The sequence below is a fragment of the Chlamydotis macqueenii genome, chromosome 2 (assembly GCF_036417535.1).
Source record: "Chlamydotis macqueenii isolate bChlMac1 chromosome 2, bChlMac1.mat, whole genome shotgun sequence".
Lineage (NCBI taxonomy): Eukaryota > Metazoa > Chordata > Aves > Otidiformes > Otididae > Chlamydotis > Chlamydotis macqueenii.
This window is the reverse complement of record NC_141557.1, coordinates 77,012,633-77,018,632: the sequence shown is the minus strand read 5'-3', so window position 1 is coordinate 77,018,632 and position 6,000 is coordinate 77,012,633.

The following is a 6,000-nucleotide window of genomic DNA, read 5'->3' as shown; positions in this document are numbered from 1 at the left end:
CTACAAGACCATTGAGAATGTTCCAGGATGAGCCTTTTACTTTCCTTGAAATTAAATCTCATTTATATAAAACAGGAATCTCTAGACTAAAAAATGTCAGAGAAAGAAGGGAAACAAAATCATCACAGTTCAAGGAGGGTGGATAGACTGTCTGTCCCTTGTTATCAATAACATTGATATCAAGTTTTACTTCTGTTTTTATTTTCTCATTTCCCTAGTCTGTGTAAGCTCAAGTCAAGCCAGGCTGAAACTTACAAAATGCTCTGATGGTTTGTACACACAGCAACTGCTGGTATAAAATACTGTGTAAGCCAACATGCCAAAAAGTAATTGATGGCAGTATTCCAGAAAGAATTAAATTCACTGAATAGCTGTTTATAAGGTTTTTACTCAGGAGTACTTCTTCTCTCTCATTTTCTGTGTTAGTAACCCTAACAACAGAACTGTTCCTCATGAATTAGTGGAATAGACTAGAGAAAACAATATAAATGGAACATATAAAGATTTTTCTTAAATGATAGCAAGCTTAAAGACTTTCCCTAATGCCCTCATCCATTATACTACAGCATTTCAGATACCCAAAGGATACAGAAGTTTTGCTGCATACTATAAGAAATACATATGTGAATATGTTTACACATGTCTGTACATGCATACATCAGAGAAGGAAGATGCTTTTCTCTCTGTTAACACAGTCAGAGAAGGAAACCATACATTGAAGAAGCAATCATGTACAAGATATCTGGAAAGAATTACTAAGGACCCTGTTCTCCAACTGCAGCATGGGAAAAAAAAAACCAGTTGTATTATAGGGAGTAGCACGTAATTTACATAAAGAGTATGGAATTTTGGAAGTCCCCTGTAGTTCAGAGTTGTCCTTTTCACACTGGAGATTGCTCATTGGCATTTGTAGTTATCCCTCACAGCTTCACTTCAACATCAGTCACCTAAGAACAGTCCTGAATTTTCTTTCCTTCAGACAAGCAAAAAAAGGATTAAAATCCTATATTTAAGTATCTTCCGTTTTGAAAGCATTATACTCTCCTGACTCCATTAGTCATGAAGCACCTACAAGCACTGTAAACTATTATATATGGTAGGAACATCAATACTATAGGTTTTGTTCGTGTTAGAATCATAGAATACTTTGGGTTGGAAGGGACCTTTAAAGGTCATCTAGTCCAACTACCCCTTTGCAAGGAGCAGAGACATCTTCAACAAAGCAGGTTGCTCAGAGCCCCATCCAACCTGGCCTTGAATGTTTCCAGGGATGGGGCTTCCACCACCTCTCTGAGCAGACTTTTCAAGTGTTCCACCACTCTCATTGTAAAAAATTTCTTCCTTATAGCCAGTCAAAATCTACCTCCCTCTATTTTAAAACCATTACCCCTTGTCCAATCACAACAGGCCCTGCTAAAGAGTTTCTTCCCATAGGATGAGGGGTAATGGCTTTGAAATAGAGTCTCCTCTGGACTCGCTCCAACAGATCCATGTCCTTCTTATGTTGGGGGCTCCAGAGGTGGATGCAGCACTCCAGATGGGATCTCACCAGAGCAGAGTAGAGGGGGAGAATCATCTCACTTGACATGCTGGCCACACTTCTTGTGATGCAACCCAGGATGCTGTGCTGATAAAATCTATTACATTAACTATTGGTCCTCTGTAAACACTTTTTTTTTTCTGTAAAACTTGAGTCTGTTCCCAGTGAAACTGTGCCAAAAGATATCTGGGAGGAACATGTCAGCAAGTACTTAAAAGTAATCCTCACATCTTTCCTCTAGTAATTCATTTTGCAGTATCCTTTCCTGTCAAACTGGAGATGAAAAAAAATTGCCCCCTCTGAGTTGATGAGATTGATTTCTTTTACAGGCAGTGTTTTAACTAGTTTGTGTAAAATGAAATGTGTGTCACAAAAAAATAAACCATATAGTGGTACTGAATAAAGGAGCGAAGTGGTTCATTATACTGATGGCAAGAGTTTCTTTGAGAAGGACAGAAATATCACAAGGATGTTTTCTAATCTGTTGTTTAACACATTCTTGGTTGTTTGTCTGGCAATGTAAATATTATGTTGTGTTACAGCTAAATAGTCTGAACTATTATGACTTATTCTAAACTAATCTAAATATATTACAAAATATAGTTATTCTGTGAGTCATTTAGATATAGCTATTCTTTTTTTTTCTCCTAGAAGGTTCTTTGCACTGTAAGAAGGGTCACATGCGCCAAGGAATCTTTTTGGACTGATGGGAGAAATGGAGAAAACTGAACAAATGTCAGCAAATTCACGTGTGTATCATGTCAGAGCTTGTTAGTTTTCTGTGTCCATGTAGCATTCAGACATGATACACTCACATTCCGATTTACGTGCATCATCACTTATTTCAATAATTTTGTCAAGAAATTATCATAGAATTATAGAATGGTTAGGATTGGAAGGGACCTTCAAAGGAGCAGGGACATCTCCAACTAGATCAGGTTGCTCAGAGCCTTATCCACCCTGGCCTTGAATGTTTCCAGGGATGAGGCATCAACCACCTCTCTGGCCAACCTATTCCAGTGTTCCACCATCCTCACTGTGAAAAAAAATTTTACTGATGTCCAGTCTGAATCTACCTCCTTCTCTTTTAAACCATTACCCCTTGTCCTTTCACAACAGAACCTGCTAAATACTTTCTGCACATCTTTCTTACAAGCCCCCTTGAGGTACTGGAAGACCACTATAAGGTCTCACTGGAGCCTTCTCTTCTCCAGGCTGAACAGACCCAACTCTCTCAGCCTGTCCTCATAGGAGAGGTGCTCCAGGCCTCTGATCATCTTTGTGGCCCTCCTCTGGACTCTCTCCAACAGGTCCATGTCCTTCTTATGTTGGGGGCTCCAGAGCTGGATGCAGTACTCCAGGTGGGATCTCAAGAGAGTGGAGCAGAGGGGCAGAATCACCTCCCTCAACTGCTGGCTATGGCACAAATGCTAAGAAACATACATAGCATGAAGCACAAAGAAACACATAAACCTCTTTTTTTTTTTTTTGGTGAATCTTTCTGTTTAAAACAGTAATCACTTCACTATTTCAGGGAAGTCACAGAGGATTTTTGGTGTTCAAGTAGGTTCATTCTACAAAAAGAACTTAGGAAAGAAGAGAAAGATCTTTTTAAACTGTTGTGGGAAATGAAGGAAACTGAACAAAAAGTGTTAGGAAATTTACATGTGCATACCTCTGTTTAGGAAAGCATTATTTTACTATAAGTACAGTATAAAATCAAGAAGGCAGGGAAAAGTAATTGTGCACGAAATTATGCTTTGTTTATAGCAGTGACTTTAGTCTGATTTTGATTTAAATGAGCTTTCCTTATGTCTTTGTGGAAAGAAATATGAGGAAGAAAAAGAATGCTTCAGATATACTTGAATCACTTGAGCATCCTACTTTGCTACAGAATGTGACTTCAGCTTTTCTCTTCAACTTGTGCTATTACAGCTGTTCCACTTTGTATGATCATGTAGTACATTGGGCTGTATTATTTGGTGGTTAAGAATAGAATGTAAATGAAACAAGATTTGTTTATATGGCCTTCTGTTCTGGAAAAATATTTGAAGAATAATAATAACAGCATAAATTTGAGCATGGATCTTACAAATGACAGTCTTTGTGACAACAGTACTGACTGCTCAGGCTTGTCTTTCTTGTATTTTACTAAAAATTCTGCCTGAATATGTTTAAAAAGAAGCTAAAGTTAAAATAAAATACTCCTTTTTGAAATTTTTATCAAAACTGCATGTTTCTGAGAAAAGCTGTGGTTCTAGTATGACACTTCAATAGAACAAATTGTTTTTAAGTTATTTTGACAAGGTCTATGAAACATTCATCTTATGTTAGTGATCTTTAAAGAAGTTTGGTAAAGAGTGCTACATATTCTAATGGCTAACAAAGGTGGATTCCTAATAAATTAAAATATATCCAGTTACAGGGCCTTTATGCATGCAAAATACTTCCATGGATTTGGGTGTCCTATGTTTTTGGCAAATGGAGACTGAGTTCAATTAATATTTCATAATAAGGGAAACCTATAATACCTGATTCCCTTCTGGTACATGGGTCAGTATATATCTATGCTTTTTGCTAGGGTTTTATTGCAACCCTGTCATCTACTAATAAGAATCAAGCATATTTTTCTTACAGACTTTATTACAGAAACCTTTAAGTTTTGAAGACATTCAGTGACCTTTTCTATAGTCTAGCAAATAGCAACTGGAGTGTGACACTATGAATTGGCCTCAGTTTCTGGTTCTGCCAGTGGTTTCCTTGGAGACCTTCTGCAGGTCGTTTCCTTACCCTTTGTCATCAGTAGTACTGATCTGATGTAGCTAATCCTTCATTGCCTTGGCTTTTATTACTAGTGTGTGAAAAACAAATGTTTTGGAAGTACTGAAACAAACTTTCACCATTTCTGCCACATTTTCTTCATTTTGGCTAAACATTGCTGGATAATTCAACTTTATACATAGGACTTCTTGAAGGCCTCCATTTTGGCTCACATATTTTTGGTGAATAAGTAATTATCTGAAACACATCATTGAGCTCCATTCTGATTTGCTTCTGTGAAATAATCCAAAATTCAGTAATGGTACAAGATACTGTTTTGGGAGTTATCTGATGCAAACTGGAAAATAATGCAAGTCTTTTGGGAAAACTTTTTTTGTAAGATTTCAAAAAAAATTTTCTAGAAGCAAACAATCTGGGTATTGGTAGAAGATCCAGTGCTAACTGAATATTATCTTTTCTTCTTTGTTGCAAGAAGTGAATAAAATCCTAAAAAAAGACTGCTTGATGACCAAGTGGTTGATATTGTCTGACACACAGTTGTATTTGCAAATTATTTTGATTTACAAATTCTTTATATACTATCTTTTGTTATTTGAAAGTTAGACATTCTGTGTTTGGTATCCTCACTTAACTTTAGCAGCAGCTGAGGAGCTCTGCTGACAGAGCTCTCTGAAGACAACCCTGCTTTTTTTAAAGGGTGCTGATAATGAAGGTTGGTAGCACTAAGATTTCACCTCATTCTTTTTCTTTCCATTTGTAAAATTTTCTTCTTTATCATGCTTTATACTCAGTAAGTCTGACTCTGTCTTTGCTTACTCAATCTTGAAAATATAATTGGAGTTTAATAAATGGAAATTAAATCCAATATGTGAACTAATGTCTGTTTTCATAATAAGTATCTTCCATTTTAAGGGAAAGTATTCTGAAAAGAAGTTACGTGGTACAAATACCCTTCCAGATAAATTGCATGCATCACACATGATACCTTAAATTTCTTATTTTTCATCCTAAGGTAAGGTAAAATGCAAGCAGGAGACAGTCATTCCTATTTTAAAGTTCACTTCTTAGTATTAAAAGAAACTTGAACTCCTGTCAACTCTTGTCCACTCTGCAAAAAGCAAATCATTATGGACTAGAATGAGCTACTTTTTACTGCAAAATTTTACATTCATACTGGCAGTTCCCTACAAGTAAGTGTATGTAAACAGTGTCCATGATGAGCAGTACATTTTTCAGTCAGAGGCTGTCAATTTTTACCAAATTAGAAGGACCAGCAGATGGTGCTATTGCAGGTGCCTATCTTGCTCTTTTATTTTTTTTTTTTCTGACCAGACCCAGCCATAAGCTCTTAAAAAAAATATATATATGTCAGCTATAGCATGGTACTTTTGAAAAACTGCGGATGTTATTTCTATATAAGGCTGTATCTCCAATACTGTTCTTTTCTTAAAGATATATTATGGATTTTAGTCATAGAAGCAAGCTGATATTATGTGCTGTGAGGAAATTGCAGTATTTGCCTTGTGGGAATGGAGGGAACTTACTCAAGTAAGAATTAACAATGTACTCTTGCAAAGACACAATACTCTGGTTCCGTATGGGTTGAACAGAGTCACTTGAAATTACTGTAATTGGAAGTGTTTAGTTAGACTCTCATGAGGTAAAGAAAGGTAAAAGGA